Source organism: Rattus norvegicus, chromosome 17, assembly GCF_036323735.1.
Source record: "Rattus norvegicus strain BN/NHsdMcwi chromosome 17, GRCr8, whole genome shotgun sequence".
Lineage (NCBI taxonomy): Eukaryota > Metazoa > Chordata > Mammalia > Rodentia > Muridae > Rattus > Rattus norvegicus.
The window spans coordinates 20859023-20884900 of NC_086035.1; positions in this window are offsets into that span (position 1 = coordinate 20859023).

Sequence of the window (25878 nt, forward strand, 5' to 3'; positions counted from 1 at the left end):
TTGAGAGTGGAGCCCAAGATTGTAGCTAAGATAGCAAACCAGAAAGACAACAGGGGCCTGTTTCGCTATGACCTGTTCCCCAAATCTGAGGTAAATTATACCTTAAGTTACAAGTGTAGGTGACACACTCTTATGTAATACCCTATATTGAGTCTAACAACCTGGGGGTTCCCTGAGTTCGTGTCTCAGCCATGCGGTTACATAGATTGGGGGCTCTGGGCAAGTCTGTAAAACCTCACTCCTTTAGGAATTAGAATATATAGCATCTACCTGAATTTTACATGTGAAAGTTTATGGGAAAGCCAGAGGTCAATAACCAGACAGAAGAAGTCAATAAAGCAGGGCCATGACTCCAAGGGACCTAGGAACTACCTGGGGTAAATAAATACCAATACAAATGCTGAATGACCATTCCTTCTTTACCTCCTTCCTTGTAGGCAGAGCCTCTGGTTTGGGGTTTCTATTGTTCTGTTCTTTAAAAGGAAGCCACCCTCAGTCCTGATAAAAGTATACTTTATAAAATTTATATATCAGTCACCCAGTTGAGGGCTCCAAAGATTATTATTTGATGTCAGAAACACAAGTTTGTTATTGGTTTGTTTTTCTTGTTACTCCATCTCACCAACTTCCTGGTCCGTCTTTTCTCTAGCTCCAGGAATATTTGGCCCTGTCCCAGGTTGTTCCTTTGGTTCTGAACAAAGGCAAACCATGCTAGATCCACAAGCAGCTGGGGGGTTAGACAGAAATTTTCCAGGGTGCAGTGGGCTCTGAGGTAACTTAGGGCCAGATTTTCAGGGTGGATGCCAGCAGCTTGTTGTAGACCCTGGATGTCAGCAGCGCATTTGACACTAAGCTGAACAGGTCTCGCCCTGATTCCCCACTTGTCACAGAACTCTCCCCAGCAAGCCCAGTTCTCCACAGGGCTGGAGTAAGTCTCTCAGGGACTGGTGCATCAAGTCAGTTCTCCGTTTGGCCTGTTGTTCTAGCTCCGTTGCTGACTCGAAACCGCCTGTTTGAAGATGCCATCTCAGTTCAGATTATCTCCAGTCATTCCCTCTCTCCTGCCTCTTCCTTCCACCCTCTCTCACTCCCTCACCACCTCAGAGACACGTGAATATAGTTTCCCAAATATAATTTCACATCCAGTATGCTAGTTGGGCCTTCTAATGAGGCACCGTAATTGCCTCTGCTACTTTTCAAAATGACCCTCCAAAGAGTGGCTGGTTCCTCTGTAATGCTCCTCCCTCCTACTGTGCATAGTGCATTCCTCCAAGTCACTCAGAGCCCAACCCTGCCTGCCTGGAGCAGGGCTTGTGGGAGATTCTGGAGGAATGCGCAGAGAGCAGGCAAACAGGCCTCGGAGCTGGAATAAGAGGGCTATTGTGTACTTTATTATGTCGATGGGAAGAGGGGAGGAGGAGGCCAAGGAAGGAAGGGTCTGGCTTTCCTTTTGAATTGTGAGGTGTCCTGTTATGAATGGTGAATATTGGCATCTCTGAAGAGATAACCAAGTGTTTAGATGAAGTTTCTGCCCTCCTCCTTTTCCCAAGAACCACTCCGAAGCACTAAAGAGAACAACAAACAATAGCACAGCCATCCCCTTCTGTCGGGTCAGGACACATCCGTCACCTGAAATCATAGTATAGGGAGAGGAGAAACAGACGGAAGGATGGTAAGCCACTCAGTGGATTTGTGGAAAATTAGACCCAAGAGCCAGAGGGTGATGTCATTGAGAATCAAGCCGTCCCTCCTGCTTCTATAGAAACAGGGAGTCTGACCAGTTGGAAGGTTTAGTACTTCATCAGTTAGACTGGAGCCTTGTATCAAAGAAGGCCACTGTGGTACTGAGAGAGAAACTGAGGAGGACCTCCTGGTCCTTGGCCCTTCCCAAACATTCTCTCATGCAGCTTTCCTAACGACAGCTATGGTTTGGGGCACTGGGGGAGCAAGGAACAAAGCCATCTGTCCTAGATAACCTATGAAAGTAACTCTGCCAAGACAGTCTGCGCTCCAAAGTGTTAACCACTTACTGCGCTACTCTTCCTGGGGATACTTGAACAAAACATCTCTTCACCCAGAAAGGGCACCAACAACAGCCCAAAGAAATGATTCTATCTGAGTCCAGCCTAGAGAGCCAGTGGGTTAGTTGGGCTTACAGGAACATGAGTGAGTGTGTGTGTGTGTGTGTGTGTGTGTGTGTGTGTGTGTGTGTGTGTTTGTGTCAGGGGGTGGTGGTGGTGCATTACTTGTGGGTTCATGGGAATCCCAAATAACTGCACCACAAACAAATCCCACCCCAGTTTGGGTGATGGTCTCCCAAAACCTACACAGAAGGAATTCCTCCGTTCAGTTAACCTTGCACTTGCTGTATAATCTAAAGCCCCTTTCCCCAGAGACCACAGGTTGCTGGGTGGCAGGGAAGGTGTCAATGTTTAGAGTCTCGGGTGACATTATGGCTCTCCATTCCTTCCTTCTGCAAGAAAGAAGCAGAGGAAGAGGCTCAGGTTATAGATTCAAGGACCACACCGCCTCCTCCTCATTTTGTGCTCCATACCCTCCTGGAATATCACCATCAGCAGTGCCGTAGGGAACATTCTTTTCTCCCCAAACTGTAACCAACATCGGGGCATTCCGTACTCTTTCTTTCCCAATTTGCTACTGCTCACCGCCTGATCCTGCACGACCCGGAGCAAGCTTCAGACCCCACCTTTGTCCATTCTTGATGCTTCGGACCCCACCTTTGTCTATCCTTGATGCCTCTTACTCCTGTTTCAGATATCTCTTAACTCTACTCAATTTGTAAGCAATAATAAGCAGTCCACTGGGTACTGAGGGCATGAGAGAGAGAGAGAGAGAGAGAGAGAGAGAGAGAGAGAGAGAGAGAGAGAGAGAAAGGGGATAATGCCCACCCTCAAAGCTCCCAAACCAGAGTGTCATGAGTGGATCATCAGATCAGCTTAGCCTGGACTACAGAGTCAAATCTGGCCCCAAAAGCAAACAAGTCAAAAGAGAGTAGAGAGGTTTGGAGTTGTTCTCACTTCATTAAATTGTCGTTTATCTCTTTCATTAAATTAGAAATTCCCAACAGTTTTTGTGGGATTCTCGTTTTTATGCTTCCCGTGCACAGCAATGTATGGAGCTTATGCCAGAGGCTCACGAAGCCTCTGAGGAACAAAAGGACCCATCAGTCAAACGGCATGTGCAGGAGAAGGCTGCTGCAGAGTGCTGAGAGCCGGAAAGGGTGGAGAGCGGTCAGAAGGGAAGTAATCACTCATCAGTTTGCTGAAACCAATGGAAACTTCTACAGGCCAAGACAGTCCCCAGAAAGAGAATAACCCAGGAGAGCGCATGGCAACCAGGCTTGCTGTAATCAATTTTGGTGTGACGAAGTTTATTATGAGTGCTGGGGGAATACTGAAGTAGGACTTTCCAGGAAGCAGGCAAAAAGGCGGTTCTAGAAATATAGCAGGAAAACTATACCTTAGCCCTAGATGTTGTGTTTTGCATTAAACTTGTATCTTACAGAGATAGGGCAGCCCATCGGTACCCTTCGCTTTATTGCAGATTGGCCTGTTATGGCTTTAACTCACAGCCCAGGTAGCTTCCTACAGTCCTGACTTGCAGTCAATGGTGTTCTGAAAAGGGTAAAAAAAAGTGTGTTGATGATGGCCATACATCAAAACCATAGATCCATCTATTACCCATGTATGCAGCTCTATTGTCTTAGTGAATTCTTTGGTTGCCAGGACCAAATAGTAAGGGGGGAATCAATGAAAGAGAGGAAGAGCATATTTCAGTTTAGAGACTGAGGGTACAGTCCCTTATAGCTGGCATGACCATGGTGGCAGGACATGTAGCTGGGACATCCCACCTCCTTCCAGAGTAAGAGGCAAAAATCAGACAAGAAATGGGGCCTGAGTACAAAGCATCAAAACCAACCCTAAGTGACTCACTTCATCCAATGAGGTTTCACCTCCTAAAGGTTCCAGGGTCTCCTGAAACAAAGCCACCAGCAGGGGACCAAGTGTTCAAACACGTGAGCTTACGGGGGACATTCTGTATTCAATCCATAAGATTTGGATCAGGGTCACACCAAAGGGAACAACTTTGGGAAACTGGCTATGCCTTTGACAGAAAAGTTCAACTGATAACTGCTTCCTCGCCAACAAATTTCCACCAGCAATCACCATGCAGCTAGGCACGGTGCAAGGCAGGTGATGTGGGGTAACCACCCATTCAGTAAAAAGTAAAACAGCTGACATTTCCATTCTGTAGGCTTTGGGAAAATGGACCACAGTGGGTGGTGGTTTGAATAGGAAAGGCCCCCAATGGCTCATGTATTTGAATGCTTAGTCTTTAAGGGGTGGCACTACTTGAGAGGAATTAGAAGGTGTGGCCTTGTTGGAGTAGGTGTGGCCTTGTGTCACTGGGGGTGGACTTTGGGGTTTCAAACCCTCAAGCCAAGCCAAATCATTCTCTCTTTCTGTCTCTCTCTCCCTGACTCTCTCTGTGTCTCTGTCTGTCTCTGTCTGTCTCTGTCTGTCTCTGTCTCTGTGTCTCTGTCTCTGTCTCTCTCTCTCTCTCTCTCTCTCTCTCTCTCTCTCTCTGTTGCCTGCAGATCTGGATATAGAACTCTCAGTTTCTCCGGCACCATGTCTGCCTGTCTGCTGCCATGTTCCCCCACCATGATGACAATGGACTGAACCTCTCAAACTGTAAGCCAGCTCCAATTAAATACTTTTCCTTATAAGAGTCGCCTTGGTCATGGTGGCTCTTCACAGCAGTAGAACACTGACTAACACAGGGCTTACACTGGCACTCATTTATTTAACTAACTGGTACTTTCTATAACCTCAGTGGTCAAGGGTAGCTTTAAAAAGAAATCTTGAGTGGAAAATTCTAGAAACAATTCAGTGGTTCCAAACCGAACACTTCTGAGTAGTGTGGCAAAATATTTCACATCTCACTCGGACCTCCCTGGAATGTGACTCCTCCCTGTGCCCAGAATGTCCACATTCTGTATGTTCCTTGCCAGTTAGTTTCATTATCAAATTTTCTGCTGTGGTAGCCCAAGTGCTCATGTTCTGGTAGCCTTTATTTTACTTAATGCTCCCAAGGTGCAAGAATTCTCATGCTGGCAATTCAGATGCACCAAAGAGAAGCCATTTCCTACCAGTCAAGAGGTAAGATATTCTCAGTTAAAAAGTGTGGAAAATCATATGCTGAAGCTGTTAAGATGGTATTTATTTATTTTTAATATGTGGGGGTCTCATATAGCCCAGGCTAGTCTGGAACTTACTATGTAGCCAAGGATGGCCTTAAATTTCTGATCCTCCTTTCTTTACATCCTGAGCACTGACTGCAATTTTAGGCCTGTGCCACCATATCTGGCTTATGCGCTATTGGGAGTGGAACCCAGGGCTTTGTGCATGCTTGGCAAGCACTCTACCAATGGGGCTAATCCCCAGGCCAAGAGCAATTTCTTGAGGCCTGAGTATCATGGCCTTCCAACCAAAGCATGCATCATTCTTTGTACCGTGTGAGGCGTTGGTCCATGAGGTGTTGCTCATGGATTAGGGATGCTGTTACATGGGTGTGTTCATACAAAAACCATAAAGTAGTAAAGCACCAAGGGGGTTAAATGACTTGTCTGAGGTCATAAAGACAAAGGCAGTGATTTGAGGGCTTAAGTCCACTTTATTTGTTTAGCTTTGCTTTTATAATCCTATTATGCTACTCAGGGAAAGAAAGAGCGTACATTCAAACAATGGAATCCGAATGTTTTCCAGAACTCCGTTTCTCCACTTTAATGGTCAGAGGTTTGAGAATTGGCTTATTAGATCTTTTAATTTTTCCAGCTACAATTTTATAGGAAGAGAAATATTAGCTTTGGGGGTGGGCAGTAATGTGGATTAAATTAATACAGTTCGTATCAAATGACCGCGGCTAATATGATTTGAAATCCAACTTTAAAGTTGAATTTAGAGTCCATGAGGCACATTACATTAATCAGAAGTATGTGGCAAAATGAGATCACTGTGTTTTAAAGGGGGACTTGAAAAACATTGACCCAGTTTGCTGACTCTAGAAGGAAACAAATGGGTGACACAAACGTTTGAGAGCAAAGTTCACAGGTCATAATAGCAGAGTCTGATCACTCATCCTGGAGAAGAGGAAGCAGAGGACAAGACTTGAAGACCCAAAGGTGTCCTGGCTAAGAGGAACCACTTTAGCCACCACGGGAAAGACAGAGCAAGGTAAAACTTTGAAAGTACACTGAGAGGTGTGGTGTTGGGAGACCGTGGTATTGAGAGAGGCATTCTTATCTGGGACATTCTCGAGACAACATAGACATAGAAAGATCACTAGTAGCTCATATCAAGTGCTGAAGCTAGGGAGGAAACAGTAGCTATCCTGATGGATTTGAGGGATTCACAGTGTGTGTTAGCACTACGGAAAACATCAGTCATTGCTGTATGGTGAAAGCTAAAGGCGATTCGCCAACAAGCCAAGACAGGGAAGGCAGAGAAGTAGGGTGTCGTCGTTTCTGTAAGGGTCGGGATAACCTCTGTGTATGCCCACCACTCTGCAGGGCTCTTGTCCAGCACTGTGTTTAGAGTACCATTTCACACCTTCCTCCATTGCTTCTTTGGGTCCAATCAGAGATGCCCGGTAGCCATCTGTTCCCATAGTGACAATCTATGAATGTAGAGTGGAAATCAGACAGGACATTAAAATTTAAAAACTATCAGCCTAACTTCATAATGTAGATAATAAGTTGTAATAGTCACCTGAAACACAATAGAATTCTGGACACAAGCGATTACCACAAATAGCAGGCCTCGTGTCACCCCTTTTTCTGTTATCATAGAGGGACTCTGTAGCAGGTGGCAGTGGGATGTGTGAGTAGCGTGCAATTGGAGGCAGGAGCTCCATTCTGCTGGGGTTTTCAGTAAGACCCATAACCACCACATGAACATGACTGGCATGGTGCACACAGAAATTTCCAGCCTTACCCTCAGTACCTTGACAGTGCCCACCACATTAGAACAAGGCACTCCTAACTGTCTGCTTCCTCTTCCAAGGTCTCACGCCCTCTGAGCTAAGGTGCCATGCTCTCGGCTCGTGTCTCCCACCGAAGTTCCAGGTCTCAGGGATAGTACCTATTTCCATCTTGAACAAACCAAAAGGAAAGTTCCAGAAAGATGACGCTTGTTTGTTTTGATTTCAACAGACCAGGAGGCATCAGTACCCTATAGACCGAGAGGGTTCTTTATGCCTGAACAAAGATTTTCATTTAATTAGCCTCAGAGAATGACATCATGAGAAATTTAAAATTCAAAAATCTCAAAAAGGTCTTCTTGCTGGTTGTTAACAAGGCAAATGGCTGAACAAGTAGCCTTAGCAGTAGAACTCCAAGTCAGGACTTTGCGCGGTGCCCTAGAAGCCTTGGGCAGCATCTCTTCCCTTGTTAGCTTTACTCTCTGAAAGAAGGAAGTAAGCAGCCCATGCCATCTCCCTGGTTCAAGCTCCCACCAGGGTTCTTTCTGTTTGCAGCTCTCAGTATGTGTCATCATTTGTTGGAAAACAGCTGTGGCTGGCCAGGGACACTCTTGCAAGTTCAAGGATTTAGCTCAGAGTGTGTATCGATCATTTGAAATGTATCCTGGTGACTCAGGACTCGAGGGACCGGCTGCTTAATTTGCAGCCAAGCATCACTGACAATAACCCTGGCCCTATACATCCAGGCCTCTGCGCCTCCCCACACTTTCAACCCCCCCCCCCCCAGGCTTCATGCCTACAGAAGTCTAAGGTAATCAGCAAGTAGCAATGCTGGCCCCTTGGAGGGCTTACTGTCCAGCTAGCCTGCTTTGGCTGATTTTCTGCCACATGTCACTGCAGAAAGCAGCCTTGCCTAAAATAACTCAGGCTGGGCAAACAACTTCCAAGGACCAACTTAGAGAAGTCACTGTAAGGCCTCCTTATCTCTACTGAAGACTGCAGACACCTACCACATAGGGGCGAACCTGGAGGCTTGGTTAATCCCAAAGGTTATTCATAGATTTTTTTTTTAAAAAACAAAATTATTTCAAACACGGAGTTGAGCAATGATGTCTATTATGGTTTGATAGGATTTCACATTGCTCCCCTATGTTTTGTATGTTGAAGACTTGATCTCCAGATGGTAGATCCAGGTGATGGGTCCAATTATTGAGAGGTGATCGAACCACACTCTGTATTTATCAGAAGATGAACTCATGGGTGGATTCCTAATTTGATGGCTTGGCTGAGAGGTGATGGCGGCTTAGAAGGAAGTAGGTCACCCTGGTGTGTCTTTGGGTGCTATACATTATCATCGCCGTCTCTTTTCTGTCTCCATTTTTGCGTTCCGGCTTTGAAGGGGTAAACGCCTTTCTCCTATCACATCCTTCCTCCCAATGTCTCTACTTTATCATAGGTCTAAAGGAAATAAAATAGCTGACCATGCCCTGAAACCTCTTAGCCCATATGCTGAAATAAACCTCCCATCTCCCCTACTATTTTCTGGGGGATTTGTTACAGCCGTGGGTGGAAAAGCTGATTAAAACAGTAACAGTGTGCAACAGAGGATGGTGAGCAACCCCAGGTTAGCGATGGAGCCACCATCATGACTTCCGGCTGACAGAATTATATAACAACAGCAAAACACCAAGTAAGTACCAAAATAAGGAAAGAGAGCGGTTGCAGGATAGTTAAACATTTCTCTGTTCTCATGGAGTTTTGTTCCTGGTTTGGACCTCTTGGGACTTGTTTTTGTTGCTGTTTCACTCTTCAGTTGACTATTCTCAACCTGCCACATCTTTTTCCAAACTCTTCAAACACTTAACACCCAGCTCACTGCCCATTCCTGCCCTCCACCTAACCCCAGCCCTGCTCTCCCCTCCCTCCTGAGTTTGATTCCACCAATATGCTGGCTGGGGGTTTTGTAAGTTCTACACAAGCTAGAGACATCTGGGAAGAGGGTACCTCAGTTGAGAAAATGCCCCCATCTGATTGACCTGTAGAGAAGTCTGTGGGGGCATTAGCATGCGTACTGATCGATATGGATGGTGCCACCTCTGGTTCTAGAAGCTATAAGAACGCTAACTGAAGGTGAGCCTCGGAACAGCCCCATAATCAGAGTGCCTCTGTGGTCCTGCTTCAGTTCCAGCTTCCAGGTTCTCGCTCTGACTTTCCTCAGTGATGGCGTGTGATCAGGATGTAGAAGCCAAGTGAACCCTTCCCTCTCCAAGTTGCTTTTGGTCACAGTCTTCATCACAGCAATAGAAAGCAAACCAGGAGAGCTCTAAACTTTCTCCTCCTCCCTAGACATCCCACCTCATCCTTTCCCCACATTTGAGCCCTCGGTTCCAAGTGTGCAAGATTCGAGGACCAAGGAGCTTCAGAGAATCTTTCAAACAGATGTTAAGGGGAGGAAGCCGTAAGTCGTTGCTGATTTATTTTTCCCCGTCACACATGAAAGGATCCCACATATTGCCTAGTCCCTAACGAAGAACAGTATCGATAATTCATGTGAACTGATGACACACATGTGACCTGAATGGTAGCATTTCCCCAGCAATATCAGCTACCAATGTACTCATTATGGAGATCCTGATTGTTGACGTGGATGCCCTTCTCTCCTGCTCTTTCCTTTTAAATGGCTTGCCTCCTTCAAGGGCATCCAAGGATAAAGATGCTGGTGGTCATAGAGTATGGCTGTCTAGTTTTGTCCAAATGTCGTCATAAACTGGGCTCTCCAAAGGAGATGGGAGATAGTAGCATGCATTGGTTGAGTTCTGTGTACTGGTCATGCAATCCCTTACCATTATAACCAGAATCCAAGGCATGTGCATAACTGTACTGAATTTTCTACACTTATCCTTATTGGACCTGAGAATACAGCTATGTGTGCTAAGGAGAGAAGAGATGAAGTCCAGAAGAGGGCGGGCATATTTCCTCTGACTGACCAAGTGTTTGGCTTTCACTTCCATTCATTAAACTTGAACCCCAAAGTATGCAGAAGACACAAGCTTCTCTCCCGTTTCACCAATGTTCCCCTCATAGTGTTAGCTACTCACTTTTAATTTCTAATTAAACTTAAAATACAGCTTTTTCCCCCCTTAAAATTATGCAGAATAACTGAAGATAAGAATTTCATCATTCTTGCAGTGAGAGGACAATTTAGTCATGTTGGGCTCTCTGTGACACCCTTCCCTATCCCCCACATAAGACTTTTCTCGGGGTTACATTGACCAACATCTTGCGCCATGGCTCGTGTTTAGTCAGCTCATCCTAATGTGGCCACACTGGCTTTTTGCTTGGTTGGTTTGGATTGTCACCTATTCTAATGACTACAGAGGCTGCCTAGTAGATCGCCCTTGCCCAGGTGCCCTTGCTGGTTTAACAAACTATCATCCTTTCTCTACAGAGGCACTTCTATTCTATAATGGTAGCATTCTGTCCAATTTTAGAATGGACTGATGGTCAATGACATCTTCATCTTAGAGCCAAGAATGGAGGCCCACAGAGTGCACATGTCTAAGAGCATGAAGGAAGGCACTTGTCACTGGCTTAGCTCACTCCACCTTGTCCCTCCTTGGTTCTGCATTTGCCTCCTTAAACTTTCATTCTGAGTTATCTTGAAATTAAACAAGAATAGAGCTGATCTTTGCGACATGGAACTCATACAAGTATGGGTCAATCCTGAAGGATAGGCGTTAGGCTGGAACCTCCCTGGTGCTGGCAGACACACTCAGTTTATGTGGTAGTAGCAATGGGACACACAGAGTTACCAACTGAGCTCTTTCCCTCATTCATACTCATTTCTGTAATCAGCATCCTAGGACAGGTGGCTAAGCCTATTCTCTCAGGGCTGCCAGAGTCCAGGTATTTTATCTAAAATATTCAGTTACCATCATGTAGAACACATGTAGAACATGTAGAGTTGGGACTTGGCATCACCCAACAGCATCATTTTGAATTCTCCTTTATGCTATGTCCATCAGTTCTCCCACCCAGCAGTCCTCCCACCCAGCAGTGCCCCCACCCAGCAGTCCCCCCCACCCAGCAGTTCCCCCCACCCAGCAGTCCCCCCACCCAGCAGTCCCCCCACCCAGCAGTTCCCCCCACCTAGCAGCCCCCCCACCCAGCAGTCCCCCACCCAGCAGACCCCCCACCCAGCAGTCCCCCCCACCCAGCAGACCCCCCACCCAGCAGTCCCCCCACCCAGCAGTCCCCCCACCCAGCAGTCCCCCCCCAGCAGTCCCCCCACCCAGCAGTCCCCCCACCCAGCAGTCCCCCCCAACCCAGCAGTCCCCCCTCAACCCAGCTGCCTCATCCTTTGCTTGGAACTTAGAGAGCCCAGTACTAAAAAAAAAAAAAAAAATACCCTGGTGTAAGAATGACAGTTGACAGGTGAAGCCCTGAGAACAAATGGGGACTTACATTGTCTTCACTGGAGAATATGTGACAAAGGCCTTGACTGTGTTGGCTTCTAGGGACAGTATTGTATAGTACTACATCGGTAGTGTTGGTGGTATGGACAGGGCTGTCAGCCTTGTATAAAGTCTAAACTACTGCCCCCATGAGATGGTTATCGTTGGCCACTTCAGGGACTTGATTCCTCCACTCATGGAGGAACCTCCAGGAAAGGAGAGAGACCCTCAGCCATCACAGCCGATGTCATCCTGTCCGACATCAAAACCAACTGAAGACTGGGCTGCAAAATGTTTTCCTTTTTCAGGATGCTAATGAGGGCAAGATCACACCGACAACGGGTGTGCGGGTGTGCGCGGTGGCAGGCTCTGCAGAGTATTTTAATGAGTCCAACTGTAATGAGGACTCGGTGTGTGTTTCCATCTACACACTAGCCCGTGTTTAAAGACATTTCTCTCTGCTCTCACCCCCTTCTCAGCCCTGGCTTTAATTCTCTTAAACACTAACATTAATTGGCTGTTAACTAAAATAGGAGGGAGCACAATAGATTTATGGTATTTTGAAAGGCTATACCAGTTCTCAAGCGCTCAGAGAAACAGAGTTGGCTTTTATGAGGCGATTATGATTTAGTGTTTTTTGCTCGCCCTGTTGAATCTGTAGGCTGCCTCTCAGACGGATCCGGGATAACTGTCACCACCAAGATTTACAGTCAAACCTTTTCAACATATAACACACAGGAGAAGTTTATTGTTTTGTTGTTGTTGTTTCGAAAGCAATATTTCCTTGTGCGGTTCTGTGCTGCTGCATTTTGGGGGGTTTTCTCTCCTCCCCTTTGGAATGGTCTCTATAAATTACTTCTCATAAGGCTGCCGGATCATCAAAAAGTGATTGTTTCTCGCAAGCAATCATGGGAGGCATGTCAATTTAGATAACTTCTGCCCCCTCCCCCAAGCAGGAAATTTCCACCACTTCAATGTTCTGCCCTTTCTGAAGTGCTCAGGAATTGTTCACATCTGATGAGCTTGAAGAGTGAGAAGTTTATGTTATGTTCTTTCCTTTTATCTGTGCTCCCAGCCTTCCTCACAGGAATACAAACCATGTTCAGTCCTTGTCTTCTCCAGGGACAGATGCTAGGAATTGCCCCATCTCTTCTAGCACACTGAGACTGAGGCAGTTTCCCTGTCTAGGAGTCTTGTCCCACTCCTGCCAACATTTTTTTAATTAGTAAAACAAGGCAGAGGATGTGTGGTTTCTAAGGACTTTTCTCTAAACTGCTAAGATCATCTGTATGTGATCCAGCTGCGATAGTTTAGCTCAAGGTGTGTGTGTGTGTGTGTGTGTGTGTGTGTGTGTGTGTGTGTGCGTGTGTGTGTCTGTCTGTCTGTCTGTCTGTCTGTCTGACTGTGTCTATGTGTGAAGCTGGCAAAAAAAAAAGGGAGAAAGATGATTTAAGTATACCCCCCCCCATATTTCACACTAGGACACACCCAAATTCACAGGTTTAATGGAATTTGAAGTTATGAGTCTTTGAGAAGTAATTAGCATCAGATGAGGCCATGTGGGGTGGTGTCATTAATGGCTTGGAAAGAAGAGATCAAAGTCTTCGAGTTTACCCATGCTCTTGTCCTGTGACCTGCTATCTGTGGAAGCAATAGGGCAACCATACCAGATACCAACTTTATACTTTTCTTGGACTTCCCAGCCTTCTGAACTATGAGCCAAATAACCCTCTATTCTTTATAAATTAACTGGTCTGTGGCAGTCAGATACAGCAGCAGTAGATGGACTAAGGCAACAAAACAAAGACTGTGACCATAGCTACACGTACTCTGGCTCCTACACACTCATTAATCTTGAGCTAAAAGGTCCTTGTTGGGACTGGCAATTTTAGCAAGATGATATATATATATATATATATATATATATATATATATATATATATATATATATGATACACACACACACACACACACACACACACACACACACACACACACGACATCTACTGTCTTTCTTTCTCTAACCTGAAAGATCTCTGCTTTGGCTAGACTGACTAGCCACATGCATCCAGTACCTGCCCACCTTTGTCCACACCCCCATCCCTGGGATAACAGACATGCCCAGCTTTTTACATGGGTGCCAGGGCTTCAAGCTCAGGTCTTTGTGCACATACAGCAAGCTCTCTTACCCACTAAGCATCTCCCAGCCTAGCAGCCTTCTTAATTTACAAAACAAAATGTCCCCACCACTTTTACCATCTGAATAGTTTCCTCCAGTCCTGCATTCACTGGATGTGAGCTGATCCTCTAGGCCTATTTCCAGCAGGAGTCTTGTTAGGCCAGGTTAGCTCCTTTAATGTGTCAGCATTTTCTAATCATTCTGCCTCCTGTGCTCCTTATCTGGAAATAAATAATCCATTTTCCCCTCATGTTCGGAGCTGAGCGCCATCCCTCCCCGCCTTGCTGCAGGAAACCATTACAGCAATCCCTTCCTGGGTAGTCTTTCTTACTGTTGTTGACAGGTCTCAAAATAACTCCCTAACAGATGCTTGGAATAACACTTTTCTTTAAACAACAAGTTAATGAAAGCTTCTCACAAAAAAAAAAAAAAAAAAAAAAAAAAAAAAGACCCGTTCCCTGTGCTTCTTCATTTCTACCACAAAATTCTCTGTGCAATCCTGTCAATGCAGCTGCCTTCCCCAAGGTGAAGTTAGAAGCATGGCTTATTCCGGGGATGTTGGGGAACAGGGAGTGGAAATAGAGAAAGGAATGAAGGCCATTTCGTGGTCTGCAGCTTTCAATTCATACTTAAGCTCATTATCCAACTGAGGAGTGGTTTTGGCTCTGTTTTATTTGGGTTTCTGTCTCGCTGGGCAGTTCTAGGTGGTTGTGTCTGACAAGTTAGAAAACATATTTATGATAGCCCTGGCCTGCCTACTCCCTGGTCTCCTCAGTGAGCAAGTCATTGAATGGCTCAGCTCTGAGTCTAGAAGTGGCATGAGAACATTTGATTACACTGTATATTACACACGAGGGCTTCTCAACACACAGCCTAGAGATGGCTCTTCAACCTGTTGGTTATTTTGAGCAGAAAGTTCTTGGAAGACATGGTCAGCCAGGACTGGAGTGGTTGCTGTCTGCTCTGCTTAAGTTCGGGTGTCTCCAGGCCCCCCAGGAATTATCAACCGTGGAAGGAAAGAAGAGAAGGCAACACTAGAGAATGGACCCCATTCAAAATGCAGGCACGGTGAAATTAAGAGATAGGGCCTCTCAGAGATGAATAAGCAGAAAGAGATTGATCTCTCTGAAAGGGGATCATGTGTCTATAAAATGGGCTTCAGAGAGCCATCTCCTTCCTTCTCTTCTGCCCCATGATGGCGTCAGTCCCTCTTACCATTCTGCCATGTAAAACAACCATGAGAAGTCACCTTGGAAGTTCAGAGTGAGATTTCACCGGACACCAAGTCTGCCAGCATCTTGACCTTAGACTTTCCAGTCTCTAGAATGGTAAGAAATAACCTTCTCTTCTTTATGAATTACCCAGACTGTGGTATTTTATTATAGTAACACAAAAGAGAAAAATACATCCCTAGTCAAAACGACACAAACTCTATCTCTGATCTGTTTTCCTAAGATCCTTTTACTCACTCCTGTAATGAATGTGTTTTATCCCCCACCGTCGTCCTCATGAAGATAGTACATGAACTCTTCAGTCTTACAGCCTTTTAACTTAACTGCAGTTTTTTTGTCTGTGCAAATAATAAATTTGTATACATTTTCTCTATTAATCTGTTTTCAGTTTATTTTCTTGACTTTCCTAGGCTAGGAAGATGGAAAGCAAGTCTATCTACCTATATAAATATATGCACGTATGCAATTCATTCTGTATCATAGACAGCACCGTGAACTGTGAAATGCATCAACAATACCATGTAGTCTACCCAGCCAGATAGTATGACATAATTTATTACAGATACAATGTATTGAATATTAGCTATGAGCTAGACCTGCTATTATTTTTCTTCTGTTTTCTCATTGAGTTTGGCTAATTCAAGAGTAATTATTCAAATAGTGGCTTATTCAAAATGTAATTCCAAATAACATCTTATGTTGATTGCGTCTTCGCTGTATTTCTCCTGTTTTCAGAATAAAAACAGCTAAGATAAAGGGTGAACTGAGAATGCCCTCAAAAAAAAAAAAAAAGACATAAAAATAGCGAATTAGGAAATGTTATCTCTTTTAACTCTTCCTTTCTCCACACCTCTAGCAGCTCTAAGCAAACACACACACACACACACACACACACACACACACACACACACACACACACACACATGCTTAAACAATTAAAGGTTTAGTAGAGAATAATTCAAGAATTACATTATATTCTTTTTTTTTAAAGCTTTGCAGCTAGGATAATTGGCTTTGGGTGTCCCTTTTTTCAGAGATGTTCTTCCATATGCCAATTTCTCTAACACATAGATAATTTATGAAAACAGAGTAGACACTTTTTAATAATTAAGTGACGGATAATAAGAACTTTTTTAAAATAAGCTGTGAGTATGTAGGGAAGCGAAGAGGAGGAAGATGGCTAATCCTCCACATGTGTATTTGAAATGACCCAAAAGGCTACTCATTTACTATCCTGTTTTCCGTGGCTAGAAGCCCCCCAAAATTGTCCTTGGTTTTCTAGACAGGGTCTTTTCTAACACATGCATGAGAGCCTTAGTCAGCCATAGGAAGAAGCAGGGAAGTAGGCATTCGCTCCATCCTCTCCAAATCAACACAGGTAAGATTAGCCAGGACACTAATTATAGAGCGCCAATGCGTGCAGGACACAGACTGTGTACAGGGTATAGAATGATGAATGGCACGTGCCGCACATGCTGTGTCCTATCTTGTAATCTCTCTGGCTATCAGAGTCCAGGAACAAAGGGAGAATTGTGCTCTGTCTGTCTAACATGCTCCATATCACAAATTGGAAATCCTTCCCTAATTAAGATATTGTTAAGTGTCTTTCGTTAGCAGTTTTTAACAATGTTAATTAGGAGGTTAGAGTGATCATTGTTCATCTAGCAAACAATTAGGTGCTTTGCGCTGAGGCTCCGGAGGAACTTCAAACAGGGACATCTTTGCAGGGAAGGAGCTGTCCAGAGGGAAGACCAGCAAGCAAGAGGTTAGCAGCATCCCCGAGGTCCTTATTGTGCGATCCCAGCAAAGATTAAGAAGTTTTCAGTATGAACTCAGGACCTGAACGGGTAGCCCTGTGGGTCGAGATCTTGTGGATTACCACATGGCAAGTACCTGAATCTTCAAGAAGGTTCTTATCCCAAAACGTGCATGACTGTTTTCAGAGAAAATGGAAGCTTTGGCTCTCTTAGGCCCCTGCATAAGTGAGGTGTCCTCCCGAGGGAAAACAAAGCGTTGTCATATGCACCACATCCCAAAGGGCTTTCCTTGCTGTGTCTCCCAGTCATACACCTCTGAGTCTTCAAGACACACACACACACACACACACACACACACACACACACACACACACGAGAGAGAGAGAGAGAGAGAGAGAGAGAGAGAGAGAGAGAGAGAGAGAGAGTAGAGAAAAGAAAAAATATTTTGTTTTTTCTTTTGACAGAGTTTATTTTTCTTTGCTGTTTTCTTTCCTCCTCCCAGCCCTGTCTGATGCTTTTTGGGGCCTTTGTGACTAAATGGAAAGAAGAAATTTGGGAGAAAGGACAGGAAAGAAGAAAGTAAGGAGGGCAGGAAGTAGGAACGAAAGGAAGAGGGAGTAAGGAAGGCGGCTAGGAGGAGAGGGAGGAGGAACAAAAGGAGGATGGAGAAAGGAAAGAGTATCAGAAAAGGGGAGGAAGGAAGACAAGTTTATCCTCTTCATCTTGTTACTCTGTGATTGCAGATGTGGGGACCATGTGCATTTTGAGAAGAAACTTAAATGTGTATTTGAAAAAGTTTCTCCTTGAAAAACAACCAATCAGAACCCTGAAATTGCTCCTAGAGGCTCATTCTTGTCCTGCCTAGAGAAGGGGACAGGCATCCCATGAAGGGGAGGGGTAGGGCTGGAGATTGACCTCAAGGACTCTCCTCAGTTCTGTTTTGGGCCTCACTGGTGATTTCCAATTCAAACTCAGGATGCAGGAGTTAAGTATGCGGCACAACAGCTCGGGGTGTCACTGGATTGCTAACTGCATGTACCCAACGTTAGGGGGTGATCCCTAACAAACACTGAGAGGTGGCTCTGTGCCCAGGCCTGTGCAAGGTGCTTTACATAAATTCAATCACAGCTAGCATTTAGCTTCAATCAGCAAGGCCTCAAAGGCCAATTTAAATGGCTCTCAAGTCTCCTTTATCTCTAGGGTGGTAGAGGGAGGCATTTGCTGGGAAAATAAAAAGCCCCTTTTATGTTCTCTACCTCAGAAACCACCCACCCCAGCAGTAGAGCTTTGTGGCAAAGAAAGCTATCGAATTAACAAGGCATGGATTTGATGGAATATTGGTGAAATAAATGATTCACACATAGCAGAAAACAAATATAGACGAAGCCATCTTGTAAACTCTTAGGAAGCTGGTAGTTTAGCAGAGTTGTGGCGGGTGTTGGTTAGCAAAGCCACAGCAGAAAAAGAGAAGTAACTTTTATAAGAAAATGAGTTTTAGGACCCTACCTGAAATTCAGGCAGCATTCTCATGTCTATGGTCAGGAAAAAAAACAGTATTTCTTGGTGCATTTGTTGGTGAAATGCAATTAAGAGTTATGTTATATGTTTAGAAATATAGGTAAATAAGTAATGAGTTCCAGTATCCCGTAGCACAGAAGAGTGGCTGTGGCTGCAACAATGTGTATTTCAAAGTGTCCAGAGGAGCCCAAAGGTTATCAATACATAGCAAACGATAAATAAACATTCAAATGTTCTTGTGGCAATAAAAGTCCGTTAAGGAAAACTTCCGGTCAGGAGACTTTAATCTCTGGCCTTGATGGAGACCTAACATTCCATCCAGGGTCAAATCCACCCAAGGAAAGCAGATTCGCCTTCAGCCATACTAAGAAAGATACGTAAAATAACCAGTCCTTTAATGAGACAGTATATTTTCCTTCCCATAATCCCTACCCTAGCGCAATGGCTTAGGGGACATAGGCATGTGGCTTCTTCGCAAGTCTGCTTGCAATTTAGAAAAGATCAACGTGTTTTCTACTTCACTTCTAAGCATGATTTCCTTAGCACTTTGGGGTTCTCCAAAATTTTTTGGGGGGGGTGTTGTTTTTGTGGGGGGGGAGTTGTTTGTTTGACTCTTCTCTGAAGCCTCCTACCTCCTCATGCAGATGCTAGCCAGTCATATGTCAGTCCACGCCTGTCTGAACAGTGTGGTTTTCCCTGTCCACTTCCCTTCTCCATTCTTAGGGCCACCGGTGAGATTTACTGCCCTGGAAGTTTTTCTTTTAAACTCCAAGGAAAGTTATCCTCGAGCTTCTTTTAGAGTCCATTCTTCAATTCTGTTATTAATGAAACTAAGAACCCCAAGATGGGACCCCAGTACCCCTTGTATCCCAGGAAACGGAAGCGCTATTGCTTAGATGCACATGTAGACACAAGAGTGAGTTATTGTGTTATTGTGTTATTGCCCATAATTACTTACAAACGCTCTAGGTGGACCCCTGGTGGATCGAGATCAGGGCATGAAGCATGTGCAACCACTTCCCTGGGGGTGAACACCTTCTATTTGGGCTCAGGAAGCATGCACGGGGCATGGGGATCCCCCCATCACACTCCAAGTGTAAGATCCGTAAGAGCAGGGTGACACGGCAGTGCATGTCCCCCAGGATCCCTCCCACCCGTGGAAGTTGGCTTCTCATCGTTTCCTCACGAGTCTGCATCACTCTGCTCATTGATGCTCCTTGCTCCTTTTCTCTCTTTGGAAGCTGTGGGTCAGAATGGCGTTCATCATCCAGCACCCTACACACCACAAGTTAAGGCTCTGCCGCCCTCACATACCCCTATCAGAGTGATGAGCCCAGCCCCCTTGTCTCTTTGTGCTTCTAGTGTCCCCATCTGCAGAACTGATGTTAAGCACAAGGTGCCACTCAACATGGGCTGTTGGATGAGGCAATGAAAACCACACTGTCTCAACTGGGAGAAATCCAATGTAGACTAGGAACACACACACACACACACACATACACACACACACACACACGCGCGCGCGCGCGTGCGCGCGCACAGGCATACACAAACACATATACAGATACACTCAGACATATACACACACAGACACACACTCAGACACATACACACATAGACACAGACACACAGACATACACATACACAGACACACACAGACATACACAGATACACTTAGACACAGACACAGACATACACACAGGCATACACACAGAGACGCACAGACACACAGAACCAGATACACAGACACAGACACAGACACAGACACAGACACAGACACAGACACACACACACACACACACACACACACACACACACACACACACTCCACTATAGCCCTTACTCAAGAGCAGATAGACAAAGCAAGCACAAGCATATTTGGTTTTTCAGATTCCCAGACAGAATTCTTTGCTATCTCTGGTCTGAACCCTGCCAAATCAGGAAAGCTATCAACTTACACTGAGAACTCTTGGGTGTTTTTAAAGCAGAGCGGAGGTCCCACTTTCCCAGCCATCTTTACCCAGGGAGAGCAGAAGCAGGCAGGGAAGGGAACCACAACTCACCAGAATTTCAGCGCCCACAGCCTTGCATTGGAGAGAACCTGCAGGCCTACAAACGCCGCTGGTTAATTACCATGACAAAGGTTGTAACAACTGGACAGGAAGCTGAACAAAAGACATCCAGCACTCTATTTGAAAGTCCCCGACTGCGTTTGTAATCTCCTTTTGCAGGAGAACGAGACCACCCGTAAAAGGCTGAAACACAATAGGAAGCTAGAATCCACAAGGCTGAGACACCAGAGGGATCAGCCTGGGACACACACACACACACACACACACACACACACACACACACACACACCACACACACACACGCTGTGTGTGTGTGTGTGTGTGTGTATATATATATATATATATATATATATATATATATATATATATATATATATATCTTTTCTCTATGTGTACACAGTCCACAGAGTAATCATTGTCATGGGGAAGGGTTTAACATTCTTGACCTATTCGGAGACTTCTTAGAAATACATGCAACACACTTAGAATGCCAATGGGAAGTGGGGCGGCGTTGCGGGGGAGCAGGGGGGGGTACAATGGATAGTGTGTTTTCACTGAACAGAGCAAACCTCTTTAATTTGTTCACTGTTAGGTCTGAGAGTAAAGCTAACACCAGGACTTGCTAAGTAAGGCTCCATGTGCGTGATTAATAATGCAGAGGAGGAAGGCTTGAGAGTTATTGTGCTGGATGGGTACTGGGAGGCAGTAATTATTTCCAGCCACTGACAAATTTGGCTAACAAGTGACAGAAATGGTACAAACAGGTTAGTCTGCTGCTCTCTGGGGTCCTCCCTCACCCATGGAGGCTAAACTCTGCAATTTTTGATTCCCCCTCTCTCGCCCCCTTTTGCTACAGATGGAGCTGATTGTTCTATAGCTGGGATGTATGTGGTAGCAGGGACAATTCAAGAAGGCTCTAATGCCATTGCTTTTGTTCATGGAGAGGTGAAAAAGGAAGCCCAGTCTATTCCATTGTCCCTCTGCAAGTCAGGCTCCTAATTGGCATGTTGGTGTCCGTAGTTAAAGAGGGGCCCCATGCCGGCTCAGATGAGAGGCATCATAGGGGCAGAAGGGACTTTTCCAGTTTAATCTTGCGTGGGAATTCTTTTCTGTGCTATTGCTGTTTCTGGCTTACAGAAAACATTCACTGCTGTTCGTGAGGGGACAGGTAAAGCTGATATCAGGTTAATATCTTGTGTTGGTCATGTGTCTTCATGTATCCACATAGCATATCCCCTCAAACTCCTTGGCCCCTAACCTACTTCCCATCCTAGTTCCTACAGTTTCCGTCTTGTTAAGTACCAAAATGTCAGTTTGCCAATCGAATTTCTGCTTACCTTCTTGGGAACACTGGGGAGAGAAGCAAGGGTCTATTCTTGAGCCATTCGAAGTAGCAAGCATTTATTGAGCAACTCAGTGTAACAATGAAGGAGTTCGATGCAGCCTCGGACCATAGTTATTGAAGGTCCGGAGCCGTTAACAACAATCACTCTGTGACTTCCACGATGAAGTCACAACCACCCTTGCAGTTAGCACACTGGTGTATGGTTTAGCCTACTGGTGGTGTCTAGAAAGTCTGATGCAGATGCGTGTCTAATACATGAGACCAGAATGTCCCTCCCTGAAACACGGTTGGTCCTCCATATACAGAAGTGTTATATCCTGGGCCTCAGCCAGCTTTGCAAATATTGTGGGGAAGGAAGAGGGGATTGAATCTGCACTGATTATAAGCAGAGGGTTTTTTTCCCTATGTAATTATTACCTAAAAATAATATGGTAGCTATTTACATATTATCTACATCATGTTAGGCACTTATAATCATCTACTGATTAAGACATGCAGCACATACATTGGTTATATGTAAATACTATGCTATTGTGAATGCTTCTTTAAAAAACAAAACACAGCTCTCACCTCAGACAGTATAGTCTCTTTTGGAGCCGAATACAAGCGACCATAGCCAGGGAACTCACATACTTAAGTACCAACAAGGTAACAGCTCTGTGAAGTTTTTCTAGTAACAGAACAAAGTCACAAGTCAACACACTGTTGAAGTATGTTGGGGGAAACATCAGGTAGAGAGGGTTTCAGCAAAAGGAGAAATGGATGCTATAGGTCTCAGAGGCTACCTGATACTCAGCTTTGGGGTTAGTGGAGGCTTTGAGGGCTGGTCATCCCTTCAAAAAGGCTATTTCCACTAGTCAGAAGCTTGTGTGTGCAGAGGTGGACCCTATGTAGCCGTTGAGAGAACTAAAAGAGTCCAGAAGAGTTTGGTTCTGGCCCTGTACCATTCTAACGTCTCCACCATCCCTGAAGTTCTTATCAGCCAAGCAGCCTTGTTGAGGGTTGAATGTGGGCAGAGCATCCTTGGGGGAAATGTCAATCAGTGCTATTTACTTGAAGGGGGTTGGGTATCTTATCATTTTGTCATCTGTTGTATATGGCAACCAGTCCTCTTGGCATATGGATCATTTTGAAGAGCTGTAGATGGAGATGCTCTAAAGATGAAGCTGCTACCCATCTGCAAAGAAAAGACACGCTAAAGGATGTGTGCCCCTGTGCCTCCATCCCTCTTGGTACCCAGGAAAGAAGGATGGTTATTACACGCCAGCCGATGGAGTACCGTCTCTGGGGAAGGTGTAATGTGTGTCGGCATGGTAAGCCTTACTCTATCCCCATGCCTTTCCCAGATAGCTCCTGGCACTGGGCTCCCCATGCTTCTTCGTTTACTCAAGTATTATATGATATTTAAATCAGTTCCACGAGACTTACTTATTTTCCCTGGGTACCTGCTGATGTATGCATGAGGCCTGCATGTTATTAAACTTCTATTTGCTTTTCTCTTACTGGGCATCTTTTGTTACTGGAGTCTGTCCCGTCTCAGGACTAGAAGGTTGAGGAAGTCATTGCTCCTCTGCTACCCTAGTTATGGGGACCCAGAGTTCTACACTTCACGTCTACTCTGGGAGCCCCCGCCTGCCCTCCCGAAAGCTGCCTTAAAGCTTGTCTCAGGATTTTCTGATCTGACCTGGTAGAAGGATGACTGTAGGGAGCCTGGCCCTGCTGTAGAGCTCTTGACAGAGCAGTTCTTATTGCAGAACTAAGAAACCCACCCACTCCAGTCCTATCCCCTATTTCACTCAGCCTCCCAAAACCTCAGCCACCAAGGGTCATTAGCTGTTTACACATGAGTATGGATTCTTTTAAAAATCACCTGTGCTTGATTAAGTCATCTTCCTCTAAGATTATACAGTTTACAACTTAAACTTAATTAAATGTGTGTGTGGGGGGGAGGGGGACAGAGGGAGAGTAGAGGAACAGATAGACTGACAGAGTCAGAGACTTAGAGAGACAGAGACAAAGACTGGGAGAGATGGAGGAAGAATTCTGTGTTCCACAGCACAAGTATAAATATCAGAGGATAACTGTACTCCCTTCCTCTTTTACCGTGTAAAGCCAGGGTCTGAGCCTAGGCTTGCATGGGAAGCACCCTTGCCAGCTGAGCCATGCTACTGGGTCCAGCAGCAAACATCTCATTATTAATAAATAATAAATAATCTGCTGCCTTTAGCTTCTTGGAATTTTTTTTTTTTACCAGTCTAAATTTTTAAGATGCCCAGCACAGATGAAGAATGAGATTTTTCTCCCCTGTATACAACCCCATTATGTGTAAGGAAAGGTTAAAATAACACACACACACACACACACACACACACACACACACACAATCAGCAACAATTACCCTGGGATTGTGTGATTATAAGATTATAAGTAAGTTTTATTTTGTTTATCAGTGTGTCTCAAGTGCTTTAAAGCAATCCTGTGTTGTTTATTTTTTTCTAATAATAATCAAAGCAGTGCCGAAAAGGAAGTATCACAATTTACCCTCCTCCCTTTTCTCCCCGTCCCTCTGTGTCTCTGTTTGTCTGTCTCCACACTCCTACCCCATCCCACCCCCACCAACACACACGGACCACACTATTGACTTGTTTTCTGGCAAACCTAACCAATATTCCAGATCCGTTCAAAGTCATTTACATGGGAAACTGTAATGCCCTAGGGTCCGAGCATCAGAGACAGAAGTGGCACTGGTTGGTGTGGTGCAGCACTGCTCTGTCATACCACCAGGAGTGACATCTCTTCAACAGGAGAGTGTCAACACCGCTGTGCCTAATGTGCTGGCTCTCTGATTTAACATGGCCGAGGAAGAGCTGAGCCCAGCTGGCTGATGCTAACTGCTCTCCAGCATCAAAGACCTCAGTATGAGTCTCCCCTCACTAGTGTGGGGAACTACATAATTATAGTGCTCTCTCTTCTCTTCTCTTCTCTTCTCTTCTCTTCTCTTCTCTTCTCTTCTCTTCTCTTCTCTTCTCTCCTCTCCTCTCCTCTCCTCTCCTCTCCTCTTCCCTCCCCTCTCCTTCCTTCTCCCTTTCCTTTTCTTCCTTTCTCCTCCCTTCCTTTTCCTCCCCTCCCCTCCTCACCTTTCCTCTCCTCTCCTCTCCTTTCTTCTGCTTTGTTTGTTTGGAGATCGATTCTCACTATGTCTACAAGTGCATCTAATGCATCTTGGAGCATTAAAAGTAATCTAAGGCCTGACTATATAGCTTGGGCTAATCTTCAATTTGTGAGCTTCCTCCCTCTGCTTCTGAAGTTCTGGGATTACAGAGTATTCTGGGGTTCCCACCACACCCATTTCCACATGTTTCTCTCCTGGTATGTGCACCACAACCCTAAAAAACAAAACAAAACAAAACAACAACAAACCAAAAGGGTTTCAAGAAGCTAACACCCTAATTCTCAACAAAAAATTCCATGATATGGAACCTTCCCCAAGAAAGCTCAGACATGAACAGAGTTTGACCCCTATCATAGATCCAAAGCCAATGTTTTTTTTTTTCCCCAGGGAGGGGCTTATCACTCATTTTTCTGTGGGCTGTTGCCTTGGGAATGTTATTGCATAGCAAGACATTTGTCCACCACACATGTCTTCCTGTCACCCACTTACCATTGGATTATCTGGAGGCAGTAACTACAAGGGCCTTTAGGTTTACAAGTGGCAACCACATCCTGGGACCTGGCATCTCTAATAGAGGCCATATCATTGTGCCTGTGTGTTTAATGTTCCAGTTCCTTCCTATGTTCTGCTCGATGGTTAATTCTTTTTACTCTAGAACTACATGTTCATATGCTTTCTAAAGTAATGTTGCCCACATTCAAACACCATTGGAATGGCAATAAAAACTACCTCACCAAGTCTAAGCTAGCTCCTGCCTTGTCTGTTGAACATCTGGTAAGTTCTCTTCTGGTATTCTATCCTCAGAGTTGGACCCTACATCTGTTTGTCTGTTTGTTTGAGATAGGGTCTCATTGTAGCCCAAGCTGGGCTCAAACTCACTATGTTAACAAGGATGACTTTGAACTCTGAATCTTCCTACTTCTATTTCCTGAGTTACTAGGATTACAGACTTTCACTATGGTACACCTGGCTCATGATCCTTATGTCTTCAATCTTATAAACTTGGATTTTTCCAGACTTCAATAATTCTCTGCTAAAATAATGGTCTTGTGAGGGTTCAAGGCTCTCCAGATTTTACCACCACCTCTGTTTCCTGTGGACCAAACAGCCAGAGATTACTGCTTCTTCAAGAGGCCAGCAACCTCCC